This window comes from Cajanus cajan, chromosome 5 (genome assembly GCF_000230855.2).
Source record: "Cajanus cajan strain Asha chromosome 5, NIPB_CcT2T_4, whole genome shotgun sequence".
In the NCBI taxonomy this organism is placed as follows: Eukaryota; Viridiplantae; Streptophyta; class Magnoliopsida; order Fabales; family Fabaceae; genus Cajanus; species Cajanus cajan.
In genome coordinates, this window is record NC_138521.1 from 6,147,406 (window position 1) to 6,169,429 (window position 22,024).

The following is a 22,024-nucleotide window of genomic DNA, read 5'->3' on the forward strand; positions in this document are numbered from 1 at the left end:
AATTCGAGATGATCTACACCGTTGATTCTGTCGGTGGCCGTTTGTTTCCCCTGTTACTAGGAGACAAAACTTTTGACCCATGAACAGTGTCTATTGCAAATTCGAGATGATCTACACCGTCGATTATGTCGGTGGGATCAGGGCCATTCGTTTCCCCTGTTACTAAGAGATAAAACTTCTAACCCATGAACAATGTTTGTTGAAACTTCAAGATCATCTACACCGTTGATTCTGTCGGTGCGATCAGAGTCGTTCGTTTCCCATGTTACTAGTAGACAAAACTTCTGACCCATGAACAGTCTTTGTTGCAAATTTGAGATCATGTACACCGTTGATTTTGTCGGTGCGATCATGGCCATTCTTTTCCCTTGTTACTAGGAGACAAAATTTCTGACCCATGAACAGTATTTGTTGCAAATTCAAGATGATCTACACCATTGATTTTGTCGGTGCGATCAGGGCCGTTTGTTTCCCCTGTTACTAGGAGGAAAAACTTCTGACCCATGAATAGTATTTGTTACAAATTCGAGATGATCTAAACCGTTCATTTTGTCGGTGTGATTAAGGCCGTTCTTTTCCCCTGTTACTAGTAGACAAAACTTCTAACCCATGAACAGTCTTTGTTGCAAATTCAAGATCATGTACACCGTTGATTTTGTCGATGCGATCAGGGCCGTTCTTTTCTCCTGTTACTAGGACACAAAACCTCTGACCCATGAACAGTGTTCATTACAAAATCAAGATGATCTACACCGTTGATTTTGTCGGTGTAATCAAGGTCGTTCTTTACACCATTCATTTTGTTGATGCGATCTAAGCCGTTAGTTTTACCTACTTTATGCTTTACATTTTCAATTGTTATTTTTCATTGTAACGAAAATATTATCACATTTCTTAATCACACACGTAAATATTATTCATACTTCAACACTTTAGTACTACATTCAAATTAAGACAACACTTTTAAACTTTAACAAACACTTAAGTATTGTTTAACAACAACGACAACAACAACATGAACTTAACTAAGTAAACACTGATTGTTAACAAAATAAACAACGATACAAACAACACAGTCCTTTGCAAAACTAAACATTATAACTTAACAAAGTAAACATTGACTGTTAACATATACAGTAACCTACATGAAGTTTAGTTGTCTTTCAAATGAATTGACCATGTTCCACATCTGCAATTGTTGAGGCTCCAGACCTTCAAAAGTAACAAATAAATTCAGTAGTAATTCATTCGGGTCTTCTGCAAATCTGTGATACATGAATGCCACATCTTCATCACAGGTTAAAGGATATGGAGTATATTGCTTTCCTCCTTCTTCGTATTTAATTGGACAACGATAATGAAGTTGACTTATGCGTTTGCTATCCCCTTTGATCAACCTCCTATGTACCTCATTCAACAAATCAACAAGTCTCATGTCTTCGTTAAGTTTGATAACTCTTCCACTAGATGGCATTTGTATGGCATAATCAAGACCGTACTGAGTTTCAAATATCTGAACATTTTGAGACACAAGAGCAAACACTGTTGCTGAAGCCATTCTTCGAAATCACTACTACAATATTTTAACTATCTGAACATAAAACACACACACTTACATTTATAGGCAGATGGAGCCTAACTAAAATAATAAAATAATTTGAAGTGCATAATTTAACCATTTTTTTTTCATTACACAATTACAAAACAATAACAAATACATATTATTAACTGAAGTGCATAATTTTACCAATATTTAATAATAATATTCTCCAAATTTTAATTTTACAATCCACATAAAACATTACATTACAACCATCCTAATTAGAAATAAACCTAAAAATAAATTACAAATATTTTTTTCTCATTAAATCAAATATCCTTTGGAATAACCTACAAAAAATGTAACATACATTTGTTAAACAATATTAGTTACACAATAAATTATATTTGACTAACACTACTCACCCGTTGTACATTATTTTTAGTTATATTCACGAAGTAAGGACCACGGAAACGGTTTGGGGCAAACACGAAAACCTGAAGAAAAAAAAACAAATTTAATTCAACACATAAATAACATATAATTTAATATTATACAACAAAGATTACCTGTTTCAGAACTAACACACACCCCACAACAATGTCTTTCCCATATTGTTGGTGTTGCTTAACTTTGTAATGTAAGCTTGCACCAATCGTTGCAGTTGGGTCCTGAAATAAATATTTATAATTAATTACAGAACAATTTCTTTTAATGTATAAAAAATTCACTAACCATACCTTTAAATTAATAGTATAATTCCCCCTTCCAGTTGGGGTCATAGACTCCACAAAAGCAACAACTGTTGGAACTCTTTCTAAATTGTGGTTGATATTAATCAATGTTGTGACTTCTGGTAGCTCTATTGTTAATAAAACAAAAAAAAAATTAACATTATTTGCATGATTAATTTTACACACATGAAACTTAATATGCTACACAAACCTCTAGATTTCACATAATGAACTACATAACGTCATGGGTTAGAGTTGAACACCATCATCGCAGGTCCGTTAAGATTAGACAAGAACTGCTGTGTTGGTAAGGGATTTTCAGATTCCCTGTTCCTCATGGTAGCTTGGACCAAACCAGCTGGTCCAGGAATAAGACAGCCAATGTCACGTGCACTAGATGTCTCCTCGTTATTGTCATCCCCAAGTTTTGGTGTAGGGGGTGACAACGGAGACAATGGCTCCTGTTCTCTAACTTCTTCAGCTTGTTTAGCAACCATAGCACTTCTCATTATTGACAACAATTGCTCATTTGCCAATTCTTCCTCCGATCGAACAATGTTTTCCTCTTCGTCACTATTAGGTACATAATCTACTCCTCTACGAGACATTTCTAATAAAATATAAAACAAAATAAATATTCCATTAATATTGTTTCAAATTCTAAAATTTATAATATTCAGTATAATATCATAATTTTTAACATGGCAATAAATACATATATTCAATTATAAAAATTAAATTATATAAATTTTTCAATAAAAATATCAATTTTATATGATGCACTGGAATTGCCCGTTCTGAAACTAGAACGGGCCGTTCTCATTGCACCTGTGGTATGTTATCTTAGGATCTAGAACGGGTCGTTCTGATTTCAGAACGGCCCGTTCTCATTGCACTCATAAGTTGTTAATTCTTTTTGCAGACAAAAAAAATAATACTAGAGTTGGTAGCCGTGCTATTCGGGCGTATAAATATATTTTGACTTAAATATTTAAATTCTTACAAATATGTCATTGTCTTATTTTAATCTTTGAAGAAAAAAAACTGTTAATTATAAATTCTTAACATTTTCTTAATGTTGTAAAAACAAATAACACTTGTCAATCAAATAATTACTACCACCAATCACTGTCCAAAAATAGTACCAAGCTACACGTCAACGACATGATTCCAATAGACATCACCATCCAATCTATCTCTGTCTTACTCCCTTGAAAATCATAATTATTGTAGTTTAATCATCACAAAAACATGGAAGGATAAGTTAGATTTCAAAAAAATTAATATATAACAAGTATAGATAAAATACAACTATACTACCAACAACACCAAATCACACCATATATATGCATACACCTCAACTAATGCGTCATTACACATTCACCTGTGAACAACAGGGTGAACAGTTTAAGTGGTTTGACCTTATCAAACCAACAAGATCTTTTCCATGGCTTACACACATGCTAGATCAACAACTAAGTTTGGATACCAATCTATAATACATTATTTCTTAGATGTCATTTAAATTAAAAAAGTTCAATACCACTATCAAGTATAACATAGTTTGAGTATAAATTTATCACGACATTCACATTACATGAACCTATGAAAGATATAACTAATTTTTTGGATGCTTTTAGGGAAATTTGTTACCCTCGATCTTACGTGATGTAGTTTTGTTTTTTCCTCCCTGATTAGCCAAAAAATATAACTCATATACATGGTATTACAAAATTTGGGACGGAATGGGGCTAATGAATATCCGCTGTAGCATGTCTCTTGTAGCATGTCTCTTGCTTACTCTAGAAATATCCTAGATGTACACACATTAAAAATAGTTAGGCTTAATTATATTTTTAGTCTTTTTATAATATTAAATTCGTAGTTTTGGTCTCTTTATTTTTAATTTTATAATTTTAGTCTTTCAATTTATAAAATCTACAATTTTAGTTCCTTTATTAGATATTCATTTATTGATCGTTAAAATTATAATATTGGTCATAATCTAACATTAGTAGATTATAAGAAGATTAATATTTAATAATATTAGCATTAATTTGCACTTTTAGTTCTCATTTTCATTTTCATTTTCATTCAATTTTTTTTTTTTTACTTTTATGAGATTAAAAAAAGAACTAATAATAAATTTTAGTCTAAATATTATTAAATATTAATTGTCATGTCATCTACTTAATAAATCATGACTAATGTTACTTTAATGATCAACAAATAAACATTCAACTTGAAGACTAAAATTGTAAATTTTATAAAATTAGAAGACTAAATTTACATATTTAAAAATAAATTGACCAAAATTGTAGATTTAATATTATAAGAGGATCAAAAGTGCAATATAAAAAAATAAGTTCTTATAAATATAAGTTCATTTCTTTTTGGTCATAAAAAAATCAATAGTTTTGATTATTCTAAATTTTAAATTTTTTAAATGGCTATTGTAATTCTAGAGTAATATCATTCATTATAAAGCAACGTATAAGGTGATATAGTTACATGTACGACACATTATCGCTGAACAGGAATAACAATTATTTTTAAAATTTCAAAATTTATTAAAATTAAAATCAATAAAAAAAAAATCACGGATTTAAATCAAATGAAGTCATACTTATGAATAATAAATAATTGTATAAAATAAAATAAAAAATATATTTATATTATATATATATATATATGTAATTACGATCTACTTGTTTTTATTTACAATAATTATTATAAATTGTTATATATATTTTGAATATCTTGTTAAATTATCTCGACTGAAATTGTAGGAATTATTATGTTCAATATAGTGGTAAAAAAAATTTAAACGAAAGTTTAGATTAGATAAGACATAATTACATATAAAGTTATAGTGAATTATTGTGTTTTTAAATATTTTTAGTAAAATTATATATTGTCTACTTCATCACCAATGCAAGTTAGGATGAAAGAATTGTTTAGTGATAAATTGAAGTAAATTCTAAATTCTAAATTTGAATATTATTGTCTACATTATAATTCTTATAAATAAATATAAATTAAAAAAAATCAATTGAAATGGTACGATTTTACACACCAATATAATTAAGTCTTGTACCAATTCAAACTAGTTCACATTTATTATTTGTGACGGTAGATGAGAAACGTGCTATATCTATTCAAGTTTCATTTTAATTTTATTTCTTTATGTCTTTTCAGTTCATTATCTATTAATTAAATACACCATTCTATGTCCAATTAAAAAATTACATGTGTTATTATCTCTCTTTTCTTCCTACAACTATATCTATGTCTCACACCACCTTACTTTTCTTAATTACAGTCATTTACATGTGAACAGTACAAGTGAAAGTGTATAACCCCACATTTGGTTTACTCAATAGTCTAACAGTCTAAATTGTTTAAATAAATTAATGGTTAATTATATTTTTACCTTCTTATAATATTAAATTTGCAGTTTTAGTTCTTCATTTTTTTTATAATTTTGTAATTTTAATATTTTAATTTTATAAAATTTATAATTTTGATTCTCGCGTTGAATGTTTATTTATTTATTGTTAAAATTGTTACATTAGTCATGATCTGACATTAAATAAATGACAAGATAAATATATTTAATAATATTTACGCTAAATTTTATAATTAGCTTTCACTTTTATCTCATAAAAGTTATAAAATGAGATGAAAATGTGATTAAAAAAATAAAAATAAAAAGTACAAATTAGCCTAAACATTACTAAATATTAAGCATTATGTATCTATCAAATGTTGGGTCACAACAAATGTTACAATTTTAACAATTAATGAATGAATATTCAATGAAGGGATCAAAACTACGAATTTTATACAATTGATAGACTAAAATTGTGGAATTAAAAATAGAATCACCAAAATTACAAATTTGATATTATATGGGAAGTAGAAGTACAATTAAGCCTAAATTAATAAAAGAGTTTTAATTAATTAAGGGGGTTTTGAAAATAATTGAGATTATTTTATTTAATTATATACGCTTTATCTTATAACTTTATTTAATGTTTATTTTAAGTGAGAAATAGGAAATTAAGTTTTTAAGAAAGGTTGAGTTGGTTTTCATTTTACACTTATGTTTTCTCTTTATGCTTGAAGAGATGTTTGAAGAACTTAAGGCTTCTAGAGATCATTTCAGAATTTCACACCCTTCATCTGACGATCATTGTGGTAAGAGGGAGTGAGTATTTTTGCTATAGGGTGTGAGTTATTTACTGGATAGTGAGATTAACTCTCAATTTCTTGTCTTTTCATGTGTGTTGTGAAGGAAAAATCTCGATTTTAGATTATAAGTTGTGAATTTGTGTTTCGTATGCTTCATGTGTGCATTATATGTGATTGTATTATATGTATAGTGAATTTCATGTGAATTGCAATTGAAAGGTTTAGGTTTTGGGAAGGTTTTTGTCATTTTTGCACTTCATGTAGATGCATCAAATCTGGTTTGGCATCAAGCACCGCATGAAGGGTTGTCGAGTGTGGGGGACTCGAGTTAGGTGCCACCCTACATGTGATTAGATACTTATTTTATGCATGTGATGATGGGTTTAGAGGTATTTAATCAAGTGATTGATCTTTATTATTTGAAGAATATAGAATGATGGTTAAATGATGTATTATATTTAAGGAAAATATTTACTTATATGCTTATTCCTTAAGGTTAATTAATGATGATGTATGGAATATACACGTGCAAACCATGTGATGGTCAAGTGACATGAAGTCTAAACTGAGGCTTAGTTAGGACAAAGTTTGGGCGTGTTTGCCTAGCAGTGACGCGATTATGATATATGATGTGAACATTTGAAGATGATATAATGTGATTTGTCTATTAAGTCTTGTGTGACATGCATCATGAGCATAAAATGTTTTTAGTGATGGATATGATACAAAACATAATAGCCAAAGAAGGTATCCCTGTGTGAGTTTGGGGATTCATGACCATTAAGATAGATGGGTTTTGCAGCTCTAGTTCTGTTTGTTTGTGTTCATGAGATATAACTTGCACGACTCCACTATCTTGATGCACTTTGGTGTATCTTCTCCTAGTGTAAAGTGTTGTGATGACTTGATCCCATATGTTTTCCTAAGCTACTTTATGTATGCCTCTAAGTAGGGTTGAAGTGTTTTATTGACACAACATGCATATAGACTAGTGAAGTTTGTGCCCATTGCATTGGTTTGAATCACGACTTGTTAATATGTTAAGTGAGTTTATGTTACAATTGCTAATGCTATATTGATCAAGTATTGTATATGTTATGTATTTATTGTGTGACTATCTAACTATATCTCACACTAATAGTCAGAAGGGGATATTTTTCACTCTCTTTTCTTTGTTTTGTGTTCTTGAATATATGTTTTACAGGTGTAGTTCATCATCTTGATGATGATGCTAGAGACGAGGTTTAGGTCTTATGCTTGGGATAGTTGAGCTATGATAGGATGTAACATCAGGGTTTTAGGTAGAATTTCATGCTTTCATTAGTTTTCACAATGTTTAGGACTTATGTTAGTTCTTTGGTTTTGTAATGACTTTGTTTAGTCATTTGTGTTAATATTTCTTAGTTTTGGTTTATGTTTAACAAATGTGACTTTCTCTATGCAAAAGTTTTACGAACTAGTTTCCATTTATTAAAGTTTATTTCAAATTTTTTTGTTGTCTCTTTTATTTTATGAGTATATTAGCATGTAGGATAAAGAGTGTCACAAACATAAAGCAAGCCAAAATTTAGGAGGAAAATAATATTTTATGCAATTATTTATATTTTAGTATCCCCTTATTATAAGGAATTATGGGTATTTATGGATGCTAATGACACAAAACAAGGATATATAATAAACTTTTATCTCATTTACCTATATTTTGAATAAAGATTTATTCTATACTTGTCTTGTATCTACACGAATATTTGTTAAGTATGTATTTATGAATATATATATATATATATATATATATATATATATATATATAGAGAGAGAGAGAGAGAGAGAGAGAGAGAGAGAAAGAAAGAAAGAGAGTAAACATCTAATTTGGTCCCTAAAAGATGGTAAAAGTGAACAATTGATCCCTGAAAGATTTTTGAAATATTTGGGTCCCTAAATTTGAACTTTGTTATGTAAATTAGTCATTATGTTATACTTAGTTGTTAATTATGTTAGTCTCATAACTAGTCAATAGTTAATTCTCACGTTGACACGTATGATCTCTCCTAGTTAATAAAAATGACCATTGCATTAAGTTCTTTCCTACACACATATTTAATTAACACATCCTTATTTGAGATCTTTCATAACAACCACTCATTTTGTCAAACTCCAAATTCAATAATTTAAGGTTTACGATCCTACACTTATAACCAGAACAACAAAGAAATTAAGGATGATTGAGAAAGAAAAATCCAACTACAAAAATCCTACAAAAATAGACAATGACCTTCCATTTTAATTAAAGCACTCATGACCAAAATATTTAAATATAACAAATTGTTTGTTACTAATTGCAAAGCACCTAAATCTTGCATTATTGTCCATATATATATATATACACACATATATTAGGTGGTTAGGAAATAAAGAACAATCAACTAGGAGAGAAAGACTAAGTATCAACCTAACACTTAATTGTTAACAATTCAACAAACTAATAGAGTTAATAACTGGGAATAACATAAAGATTAACTTATATAACAGAGTTAAAATTCAATGACCTAGATGTCACACAAAATCTTTCAAAGACCTATTGGATACCTCTACCATCGTTCAAGGACTAAGTTGGACATTTACTTTTTGTGTGTGAGTAATTATGTATACTTATCCGGATATAAATTTTTAAATATACAAATAATCAAATTTTAACATGTATTTATACTAAAGTTAAATAACTTTAAAATATATATTTATATTAAATTAGATAATTATAAAAATATATATTTATTCTAAAATATATGTATATATATATATTTAAAATAAAAAATAAATTAAAGTAACTTATTTAAAATTTAATTAAAAAATTATTTTAGTAACTTCAAATTACAAGTAACCACATAAAACATAAATATGAGTACTTTACTATCCACTCTCTTTTATTTCCTAATTAATAAGATGATAACTTTTTCTTTTATCCATAGAACTGAAACACCATACTAAAAGAGTTTATAACACTAACACATCTTACTCAATCAATTGAACTAGACTTCCTTAATAAAATCGTACATATATATATATAATCAAAACAAATTCAATTTTATTTTTTTTAATTTGGTATAAATCTTATTTGACAATAAAAGAAAGTATATTTACGAAAATGTATCACTATTTTTGTATTACATTACTTACAAAGAAAAAAAAATGTGTATAAAGGGCTTAATAATAATCCACTGTATAAAATGTGTATAATAATAATATTTAACGGGCTTAATAATAATGCAGTACAATCATTTAATTGCAATTTACCATGAATAATAAATATTTTAATCCTTATAATAATTATTTAAAATAATTATGTAAATTATGATTTTTATTGATTTATAATAGAAAATTTTTTCCATTAGCGGTGCATTAGCATTAAATTCATATCTAAATCTAAGAGTTTATAAATAACATCCAAATCCCACACACCATGGTATGTTATTCACAAATTTAACTCCATGGTAAGAAAAATAACCAGGAGTTCATGAAAAAAAAAAAAAATTGGCACGTTTCTATTTGACTATGATCGCAATTGAAATAGAAAGTATGGTTTAACTTTGTGGCTCTAATTGGTTGGTATAAATTGAAGTCAAATTATATGCCTGTTTGTGTTTGCTATGACTAATTCAAGGTTGGTAGAAATTCAAGTCCGGTTGCTGCCCGACATTATTGTTGTCTCATCTTCTTCCCATTATCTTTCCGCAATTTCTCCCTCACCCACGCCTCATCTTCCTAGATCCTCAAGGGGTCAAACAAAACACTATGTTTTTCCTAAAATATATATATATGTATAAAAAAAGTCCAAACGCGTGGTATTAAACTATTAATATATACTTTGTTCGTATTAAAGACATTTCAAAAGAAATAAGAAAATAAAATAAATTTTGTTATTTAATTAAGATGTTAAGTTTAAATCCTTCAAATAAGTTAATCTAAGTCCGTTCATGTGTAGCTAATACCCTAATACGTGCCCAAATATTCGATACAATCCAAACTAATTGCAAATAATCGTTTTGATTTTATTAGGGTTTACATTTTATTTTTTAATGTATTGTGTTCATATTAAAATCTTACATATACAAAGACGCTGGCAAATTACCATGGTCTTGTTGCAGATTTAGATCAGTGATCGTTTGGTCTAAGACAGAAGTTGGAGCTCATTCTTTCTTAACTATGGTATAGTTAAGTAGTATAAAGTTAGAAATAGTAATTAATTTTTTGTTAGGATTGATAAGTGCATGTAAATATTTCTTCTAAAATTATTTATTTTATACACAAAATTAAGATTCTGACAACTTAGAAAATGTTAGAGTTAATTGTAAATGCATAGCAGAAGTGATTAGCCGTGGCCCGTGGTGAACACAATAGCATTTTCTTCGCCTTGTCTTATGAATTATCGCATAATAAAGCTCTTTGCCAATAGTTGCAAAGCTAGTTTGATTGGTAGAGATGACATGAAGGTGCATTTAATATGGTAGGAAGAAAGAACGAACTAGAAACTATCAAGTACAAAAACACTTTTTTTATTATTATATTAAGAAATTATCAAAATATCATACTTTAAAGCATATTTATTAATAAAGTATTATATTTATTATTTATGTTGAGAAATTAATCTTTCACCAATTATTTTTTCACCTAAATTTTTCATAATTATCTCTCAACCGTAGTTTTTTTTTTACAATTTCTTTTTTACGTGATATTATTATTTTTTATGTAATATATATCTTGTATTTAATTTATTAGCTTAAAAACTAGTTAAAATTAATTAATATATAAATAAATTCATAATTTATATTTTATAACTTATTAATTTTATAACAAGATATTATAAATAATTTAGAGATGAATAATTTCATTATGCATTTGAAATTTAAGAGTACATATATTGACATACAATATCAAAAGATGGATTTTAAAAGATCAAAAATAAAATAAAAAATGGATAAATAACTTTAAACACATACTTCAAAATAATTCACAATATATATACATCACATAAGTAAAAATAAACATAGATGAATAATTTTTACACATATATAGAAATCAAATTCATTGGCAATAACTCATTGAGTCTATGTCCACTGGTAACACATGTTTGAGTTCGACAGATGTGATATGCATTTCTTGATGTGTGTAAGAGATGTTTTACTTGCGAGGGATGACCAAATGTGTGTAAGAGGTGTTTGACTTGATAGGGACGACCAACTGAAAAATTTACAGTAAGACAATATAAAATATGTTATGATTGTGAAAAATTTCTAAAGTTACATATATTTTACTCACAGGTCATTGTTGCCTACAAACATTCTCACCATGATTATACATTTTAAATGCATCTTGTTTACATGTTGAAATACATCTCCAATGTGTACAAAAGATTCTTTGAAGAGTTATGCAAGGAAAAAAATACTACATTTATAATAGAAACAATCACTACAATAAAATTTGTTATTAACGACAATAATTTAATTGTCGCTATTTAGTTATATAATAAAAATATTAATGGCTAATATATAATAGTCACTAAAAATATATTTATATTATACTAAAGTTTACTATTAGTGACAATTATTTATTAGAAAAAAATTAAGTCTCACATCGCTTAGAGATAAGATAATTAAATAGTATATAAGTGAGTAATAATTATCACCTTATAAGTTGATTTCATATGTTTGAGTTAAACTCCTAATTCACTATTCTAAATTGGTATCAAATCACTCACTATTGCGAAGTTCAATAGTGTTATAAAACAATTAGAGAGCAACTTTCACCTTATAAATCTCACATCTCTTAAGAGACAAGATAATTAAAAAAATAAATTAAATAAATATAAATAGAAGATAACTCTCATCTTACAAATCTCACATCGACTAGAGATAAAAAAGTATATAAGTTATGAATTTAGAAAAATAAATTATAAGAATAAATTATTTAAATTTTACTAGCAAAAGATAAAAATCATTAAATAGATGGAAAGGAGACAATTGAAAAAAATAACTTTTAATAGCCTTTAAAATGGCTACTAGAATTGACACTAAAAAAAATAAGTTTTACCGGCAATTTAGTAAGTATTTACCAACATTTTATATAAATGTTAATAATAGTATTAGCGACCCTGGATACACCAACCATTATTTAAATGCTGGTAAAAAAAATAATGATCATTTATATAACTGCTAAAGAATAAATTAATTGCCACAAAAAATTAATTTTAGTGTAGTAAATATACTATTAAAATAAAAATTACAAATTTATTTATATATTAACTCATTCTTGAGCTAGTAAATTAAATACAGAACAAACCTCAAGCGTGTGGTTCAGCGGTAGGGGTTGATCCACGCTTAAGCAAGGTCAGGGGTTCGAATCCTGCCTTGTGTATACAGCCGCGTTAAATCTTGGGGCCAGCTATCTCACCCGGCGGTGAATACTCCAGGGACGAACCAAAAAAAAAATAATTAAATACAGAACACATATTATATAAAAAGTATAATATTAAAAATAAAATTATTAAAAAAACTATAGTTAAGAAATCTATTGGATAACCAATTTCTCCATGCAAAATAAGAAGAAAAAAAATGAAAGATTTAGGTGAAAAATTAGTTGGTAGAAAATAAATTTCTTAATTTAAATAATAATCATAACACTTTGATAAATATATTTTGATGAATTTATTTTTATTTTGTAATATTATAATTAAAAAGTTTGTTTCACCGCAAGTGGAAGACAAGAAAATTTCATAGGTTGACCGTTCAGTTTGAACCCAAAAATTTGGACTGAGGTGAATTTTTATTTATTTATATGTAAATACTTTAATATTATAAATAATTTGTTATTTATATTTTTATCCTTATTTTTAGTACATATTATATATATATATATATATATATATATATATATATATATATATATTTCTTTTCGTTAAGTCTGAATGAACTAACAAAAATAACTTTATCTATCAATTTATAATATTTTTTTTTATAAATATTAAGGGAGTTATAAAAATATTTTTATAACAATTTTAATACATTAAAAAAATGTAGGAACTATAGCCCTCCAAGTCCCTACCTTTACTCTTATTAACCATTAATGTAGTGATAAAGTATTTTGCATTTGTTTGTTGTAAGAATGGTCTTTTTTATGAAAAATCTTATATTTAACTTTTATTGTGTACAAAAATTATTCGAGTCAACAACAGTCACGTTATCATAAGTGAAAATTAATCTTTAATTCAATAAATTAAGAATACTTGTGACCATATAAAACGAGTGGACACGAAATATGTCTAAGAAGAGGAAGTGGGTAATAACTTTTTAAACAATGGAGAAGCTTATTATGACTGTAGATATATCAATTTAATAATCTAATGGTTAAGATCCGTAACTAGTAATCTTTTGTAAAGGTTTCAGGTTCAAGTTTCTACAATTAGTAACTACATATAGAACTTGCATGAATTATATATTTAAACCATTTTTTATTAAAATTAATCACCTATACACTGTTAGTATAAAAAAATTTTACACTGACAACTAATTATATCTCTTAATTGTGTCATGTCACTTTAAAAGTAAATATGTTTACAATGACATGACACAATTAAAAGATATAATTAATTGTCAGTATAAAAAAACTTTACACTGACAGTGTATAGGTGATTAACTCTTTTTATTAATTATATTCAAAGTATAGAAATATATAATGACATATTTTTATTAAGTTTATTTTATTTATATTTTGATATTTTGTTTTAAATAATGACGAAACATACAGTGCATAGGATTCGTGTTATTTTAAATTTATTAAAAAAATATCTTTAACTTTATTTTTATTTAAATTAAAATATATTAGATTTTTGTAGTCACGGAGCTGTCAAAGTGGGCCGGGACCCGTGGGCCAACCCGGCCCACCTTGAAAACGGGCCGGGCCGGGCCAAAAAAATTAAAGTTTTATAGTAGGTGGGTATATTTCAACCCGGCCCACTTTGACCCGGCCCACCCGGGCTAAACCCGTGGTGGGCCGGGTGGCCCACCAACCCACCATTTTTTTTTTCAATAAAAATTTGAATATGATTTGTAGTTTATTTTGTATGATGATATATTGAAAATTTTTATTTTAAACTTTTATCATGATTTGTATTTAATTTTGTATGATGAATTATGACTTATAACTATTAATGATGTTAATTTTATGACTATTATGTTAATTTATAATTAATTTAAAATTTTGAATTTTGTTAATAATTTTTTTTTAATTTTTGGTGGGCTGGTGGGCTGGCCCGTATAACCCACCAACCCGTGGTGGGCCGGGCCGGGCCAAATTTTTTTTGAAAAAATTACAAGTGGGCCGGGTTGGGTTGGCTCGTTTTTAAAGTGGGTCAAGGTGGGCCGGCCCACATGGGCCGGGTTGGCCCGTTTTGACAGCTCACCATATAGCTAATACGAAATGTTTTCTAACTTTAACGATGATTAGAAAATTTAACATATCACCTAAAATCCTGAATCACACGGACAACCTGATGACCCCTCTCCCTAACACCGTCACCGTGGTGGTGCCACTCGTTTAGGGTGGTTGCACAACGGCATGCTTTTTTTTTCTTTTTTTTTTTTTGGTTTCATAAATAATTATGTATGCTCTTTTATTTTAACTTTATTGAAACTTAAGTATAATTTTTAGAAATAGAAAAGTAACATCTAATCGTCAGTGAAGTCAACATCCCCATTATTAGGGGAGTGTCAAATTTTCCATGCTACAATGACCACCGGAAATAAGTCAACTTTTTGCTTCTTACTCAACCATAAGATTACTTCTTATCCCACGATAATTTCATTTTCACCCAAAAAATCAAAAGTATTGTTTGATTTGTTCCCTCTGATTAAATGGATATTTGATTATTACAGGAAGGAGTGAATAATAAGGTATTGACTGCCTATATTTTGGAACTATTTAAATATATATACAAGTATATAAAGTAATTTAATTTAATTTTTTAGTATCCATATATTTTTAAAATGATTTATTTTTAGTATTATTTTTTTCTGTGAATACATTGGATACATATAAAATTTATGAATATTTTCTTGAATAAATACAAGAGAGTATAGACAGACAACCACTAGTGAAAAAAAAGTTTTTAAAATCGGTTATTTTTAATTTTTAAAATCGGTTCTCTAACTGATTTTAAAAGAGCCGATTTTAAAAGTTAGACTTTTAAAATCGGTTATTTAACCGATTTTAAAGTTAACTTTTAAGATCGGTTGTTTTATAACCGATTTGGAAAGTCTTGGCTCCAAAAAAATAAAACTGGAACGGGTCATTCCAAAACTGGAACAAGCCGTTCAAGGTTGTTAAAAAGGCTTAAAACTGTCGTTTGGAACGGGCCATTCCAGCATTGTTAGTCATGAGTTAAAATCTATCCAGAAGCCGTTCTTCTTGCAGAACGGACCATTCTCCTTGCAGAACGGACCGTTCTCCTTGCAGAACGGACCGTTCTCCTTGCAGAACGGACCGTTCTCCTTGCAGAACGGACCGTTCTCCTTACAGAACGGACCGTTCTCCTTACAGAACCCTAAATTCAAAATTTACCAGAATAAATCAACAACAAAAGTAGCCAGAATAAACCAACAACGAAAGTAGAGACACGAGAAGAGCATGAGAATGTTACCTTGATATAGTAGTCTTGCAAAGAAAATGAAAAGTTGGAGACTTTAGATGAGAGCACGAGAGAGTAAAAAAAGGAATGGAGGAAAAAATCAAAGAGAATGAGAATGGAGAGAAAGATAAAAGGTTTCTGACGATACTTTTAAAATTGGTTATCTAAGAACTGATTTTGTATACTACATACAAAATCGGTTCTTAAATAACCGATTTTAAAAGTAGTACTTTTAAAATCGGTTCTTAAACAACCAATTTTAAAAGTAGCACTTTTAAAATCGGTCATAAAATAACTGATCTTAAAAGTGTAACGACCCGCCGTGGCCATCACACTACGAAACAATACTCACTCTACTGGGATTTATATATATATATATATATATATATATATATATATATATATATATATATATATATACTAAAATAGTATTATAAAATATTTACAACACAAGTTGCTAATCAAGCAACCAACAATAATTAATAATATACAACAAGGTATGCTACTACAAGGTAGCTACAAAAAAATCTATCTATCTCCAGGCACCTCCTGTGGCCTCTAGTAGCTATCTCCCAGCCTATCCCTGCCCTGCTCCCATACCAACGTATGATCATCGTAGTCCAAACCACATGAAAAACACACAAGGGTAAGCTAGAGACAATAAACAACTCATAAATATCAAATATGGCACACAACTCTATATTCATCTTCACATCTGCCAAAAAAAGGTAAACAACACATATATATACATTTTAACATCATTTCAACTTAACTCCACATATCAACGTTGTATCAACACCTGTCAACCAATACATGTTTAAAACAACTTACAACATAACAACACTATCATCGTCCTCAACAGGATAAACATACAACACAATCACAATATACATCACAATCAGAGATTAACAACATAACAACATAGATACAACTTTTATCAACAACAAATCAACTCATCAACAACTTATGCGTTGTCACGCATTTCAACTCGGAGATCTCCAACAACTGAGGTTGAGCAATCTAGGTGGCATAAATCCTACCGAATCCAACGTTTGACCTATCTCAACTAGGTCAGGTATAGAACAACGTTAGAAACTCCGAAGAGAACCAGGTATAGACAACAATAGGCGATTTCTCAGGTGTGCCACTTAGACTCGGAGGTCCAGTACTACTGTCAGGACAGAAGGGTTTGGGTATGAGCCTACCACGGCCTTGGCTAGCATCACCAATCCACATATGGAGTTAGCTCACCCACTGTCCTCCAAGTACCATGCACCTTCCAGTACCTAGTCAAGGACTACATCTCTAACTAGATGCCTTACTCAAATTGGTCATTCAACCATGACATGGATCGACTATTTCCATGTCACCCACACAATACTAAGGGATTCAACTTTAAAACAACTTTTAACTTTAAAACAACTTTCAACTTATCACCTTAGTACTATGTATCTCAACATAGGACATATATCTTCACCATATGTCCCCAACTTTTCAACTTACAATAATAAACATCTAGCCGCTTGTAATCAGTATAGCTCGGCCTGGCCCATATACCGTGGTCGCTTATACACGTGTGCCTCGACCTTGCCCACACACGGCATCAACTAAGTCCTAGAGGAGAACAACACGACGTCCACTCCAAGGGACAACTTCCCAAGGAGGGTTTTCAACATATTGGGCTCTCAGAGTGTGAGGTCCGTGACCCCCTCCCCTTTTTTTTTCTTTCTCACTCACTCTCAAGCTCTCATTCTCATCTCTCACTCACTCTTATTCTTCTTCCTTTCTCTAAATTCCTTGTGGTTGATTTTGTTTCCTTTAGCTGGAGCCGTGAGTGATCTTGGAGGTCCTTTCTCTCAATCTTGAAGTGGAGCTAGCTGGGTGCTGAATTCTCTCATTTCTCCTTCGTTCTTCGTCCTTTTCTTCCTAGAACTCGGAACCTTCACAATGAGGTAAGGGAAGCTAGGTTTTGCTGGTTTGGGTTGAGAATGAGTTGAAAAACTCTTAAGTTGTTTGATTTTGGATGATTGACGAGCTGTTTTGATGAAATTTTCGTTTTCGGGTTTTTGGGGTTTTGGGGTGAAATTTTGGGGTTTTGATGATTTGTGGTTGCATGTTGAAAAAGAAGGGGTTTTTGTGTTAATTGACGAAAATGTAGTTCTTTGGAGGGTTTGCATGTGTTTGGGCTGTTGGATTGTTGCAGGTTGTTGTTCAAAAATGGAGGAGGGATTGTTTGCTGTCACAAACGGCTGAGCCATTTTGAACGGCTGAGCCCTTTGGGAGTTTCGTGGCAGGGGAGGGTTTCTGGAACCAAACGGCTGAGCCGTTTTAAGGTGTTGAGCGCTTTGGGGGCAGAGAGCCACCTGGAACCAAACAGCTGAGCCGTTTTAAGGCGCTGTGCGCCTTTGAGGCAGAGAGCAAGAGGAGAATCCCTGGAGGTAAAGCGCTGAGCGCTTTGTAGGCGCTGAGCGCCTTTGTTCTTTCAGAATTGGACTTTGTAGTCTTCATGAAAGTTGTATCCTTTGATCTTAGCTTTCCAATGGCACTAGAATCACCCAAAAAGGAGTTTTAGAACTCCAGATATGACTATTTAAGTGAAGAGGGGTCAAGCTGCCAGCTTTACTTATAGCTGTTGCGGTTTTCATCAGTTTTAACAAGGTATATGAAGGAATTAGGACTTGGTGTCTTCTTGAGAGTTTTAGGAAATCTTCTTATCTTTCATATGAGATAAGGATGAGTATGGTAGGAGTAGTATAACTCCTGATGTGCTGTTTTCTGAGAAGGTTGTCATTTTCACATTTAGTGAGTTGATATGTTGAGCTGTATCAGTTGTATGTTGTTGTGAGTTGATATGTTGAGTTGTATCAGTTGTATGTTGTTGTGAGTTGATATGTTGAGCTGTATCAGTTGTATGTTGTTGTGAGTTGATATGTTGAGTTGTATCAGTTGTATGTTATTGTGAGTTGATATGTTGAGTTGTATCAGTTGTATACTGTTGTGAATTGATATGTTGAGCTATATCAGTTGTATGTTGTTGTGAATTGATATGTTGAGTTGTATCAGTTGTATACTGTTGTGAGTTGATATGTTGAGTTGTACAGTTGTGTTGTACTATGTGTTGATATTGTATGTTGTAGGCCGTAAGGCTGAGGTGTTGTAGGCCGAAAGGCTGAGGTGTTGTAGGCCGAAAGGCTGAGGTGATTGTAGGCCGCAAGGCTGAGGTGATTGTAGGCCGCAAGGCTGAGGTGTTGTAGGCCGAAAGGCTGAGGTGATGTAGGCCGAAAGGCTGAGTTGTTGATCACTAAGACTAGAGGAGTTGTTTTCGAAATTCCTCATCCCATTGTGTGGATTGAGTGGTTGTGGTGCTCTTGGAGCCCAATTTGTTGAAAACCCTCCCTGGAAAGCTGACCCTTGGAGTGGTAACTTGCTGTTCTCCTCTAAGTCTTAGTGTTCCCGTGTGTGGGCAAGGTCGAGGCACACGTGTACAAAGCGACCACGGTATAGGGGCCAGGTCGACCTATACCGATTACAAGTGACCAATACTAACTTATATGCGTGACGACGCACTGTATGTTTTATTGCTGTTATGTTGTATGCTGATGATGTGAGATGTGTGTTGTTATTGCCAAATGTTGTGGTATTTTAAATTGATTTTGTTAAAGCTGATTGATGTGTTGATAAGGGGTAGCTATTTACTATTCATATATATATATGTATGTTATTTCTTTTCACTAGCTTACCCTTAGTTGTTTCCATGTGATTTGGACTGCGATGATCATACTATGTATGGGAGCAGAGCAGGGTTAGACTGGTGATAGTGGCAAGTCTACAGCTAGCAAAAAGAGGAGTCTTGTTTGGAGGATGTTTGTTTGTTAGGCCATTATCTGGCTACTTTGGTTGTATTTCGTTTGTACACTCTAACTCTAGTCGGATTGGAACATTGTATATAATTATATTCTAGATCCTATATTTATATACTCGTTCTATTCTGTCTAGTGTTTTCAGTGTGCTATGGTTGTGAGTGTAGTGACCAGCCGGGTCGTTACACAGAGCACCACAACTATCTCAATCCGCACAATGAGATGAGCAACTTCGAAAACATCTCCTCTAGTCCTAGTGATCAACAACTTATCATCACAACTTAATCAACTTAACAACTTAAACAACATACCACTTTTCAACTCATCATCTAAATCAACATTCAACTTGAAAAACATAGTTTATCAGCACAACAACTCATCACAAATTGTTTAACAACACATTTTAACAACACAACATCTCATTTCAACTTTAAACAACATAATTAACTCATAATTTACAACTTAATCATCATAAAATAATATATTTTCAACATATGGCACAACATACAACTTTATAGCAACATACAACTCTATACTCAACATGCATCTCTATGTAATTATACAACTTCTTATTCAACTATACAACTATGCAACTCTTTTCTAACAACTTAAAAATATTATCATCATGCACTTCACAACATATACATGTCCACACATAACATATAGCAACTTTATCAACTTTATTTTCAACTAGCTTCAACAATATCATAGATCACCACAACTTTATAATCTAGCTTCCCTTACCTGAAGATTGACTCAGAATAGCCAAGAAGCGGAATTCCCTTTCCGAAGCTCAACCCGGAACTTCAATCCACCCAAAGCAAGCTTCCTAGTCCAGAGTCCTTCTCTCTAAAACTTCTCTCTAAAAACCTTCATTTCTCTTCAACCACCCAACTCTATTTATAGACATTCAGGAGTGGCCAGAACGGCCTGTTCCGAATCCGGAACGGCCCATTCTGCACCCCTTCACCATGTGTAAAAATTATCTGCAGAACGGTCAGAACGGGCCGTTCTAGGATTCATTCAGAACGGCTCGTTCTAAGATTCATTCAGAATGACCCGTTCTCCATCCAGAACGGTCCGTACTCCCTCCGGAACGACCCGTTTTGGGTTTGGAACGGCCCGTTCTCCCTCTAGAACGGGCCGTTCCAGTCCAAGATTCAAAGGCCTAATTAGTAGCTTGGAACGGCCCGTTCCAGATTCGGAACGCCTCGTTCCAGTCTACTAACTACGTTACAAAAAGTACTTTTAAGATCGGTTAAAATTTAACCGATCTTAAAAGTGTTCATATTATTTACAAAATTGTCACCGCGTCACTTTTAAGATCGATTACCTTTTAATCGATCTTAAAATTCCAATTTTAAATCCAATTTTTGGACTAGTGAACTATTTATACACATTAAGTCATCTATAAATTTATGTAATTAACATTCATTCTCTATTTCACACTTGCAAATATGTTTGAGTTTGTCTAGTTTTTTTAAATAAAATAAAGTTGACAATAGGTTTTTATTAATATAAATATGATATTATTGTCTCTTATTTATATATATATATAGTACACCAAAATTAGGTTTTTGTGGCAATTAATTTATTCTTTAGCGACCATATAAATGGTCATTATTTTTTTTACCAGCATTTAGATAATGGCTGGTGTATCCAGTGTCGCTAGAGCTGTCAAAACGGGTAACCCGGCCCGGCCCGGCCCACCACGGGTTGAGCCTTTGGTGGGCCAACCCAACCCGGCTCGTTTATTGGTGAGCTGGAAAAAAATTGAGCCCGACCCGGCCCACCACGGGTTGGTGGGCTAAACGGGTTGGCTCACCTAATTTGAAAAAATCACCTAATTTAAAAAAATGTAATCAAATTTAATGCCTAATCTTGCAAAAATAGTATGCACATAAGCTTTTCTAGAGAAAAGTAAATAAATTCCTACACTAATTACATAATTTGAAGAAAAAATACATAAAATTGAGAACCTATGATGGTCTATGAAGTTTTATTTGGCCCAACCCAATAG